Source organism: Limulus polyphemus, unplaced genomic scaffold (genome assembly GCF_000517525.1).
Source record: "Limulus polyphemus unplaced genomic scaffold, Limulus_polyphemus-2.1.2 Scaffold1545, whole genome shotgun sequence".
Lineage (NCBI taxonomy): Eukaryota > Metazoa > Arthropoda > Merostomata > Xiphosura > Limulidae > Limulus > Limulus polyphemus.
The window spans coordinates 177,727-178,414 of record NW_013667155.1 but is presented as its reverse complement, the minus strand read 5'-3'; positions in this window follow the sequence as shown (position 1 = coordinate 178,414).

The following is a 688-nucleotide window of genomic DNA, read 5'->3' as shown; positions in this document are numbered from 1 at the left end:
CATAGTGTATGGGCAAATAATGCTTAGACTCCCTGTTTTCTATGAACAATAGAGAACACTTCATCAATCAGACGAAACGACGCAGTTCATTTAAACCACGGGTCTTTAAAGCGTTTGTAAAGGTCTGTGGAAATAACCTGATCCTTTCTCTAGGACAACAGCTTCATAGTATACTCGTCTTACGTTCTATATATATACTGAAAAGATTGTTCTTTCACGAACTCATATTTATGAAAGGCCAATTTGCAGGTGAAGTACGTTTTTCTTTTTCTTTATTTTTTTTGAGAATAAAGACAAAAGCTTGTTAGCAAAAAGAATAACTGACTGATACTCAACGTGTCCGTACCAACTGTGAAAATATGATGAGAAAACAACAAGTTAAGAAAGGTTGAAATATGTTCATTTTTAAAGATGCATATCATTTAGATATTCTAACCTGTCAAAAGTGCCCGTGTCCCCGGTCGTGTCTATAAAGTGTTATAACACAGAACTGATTTTTATTATTAGTTTTAAAAGCCAAATTAATTTCAGATCTATGCTAAATAAAGTTTCCCATGCGATTCAGAGGAATTCTGAAGTATTATTACAATGTTGATATAATTTTGCATGACGAGAGAGGTTCAGTATCTACAAACAGTTCATAGAAATGGCGTATTTAAGTGTTTTATACTCACAAATAAGAAACCTA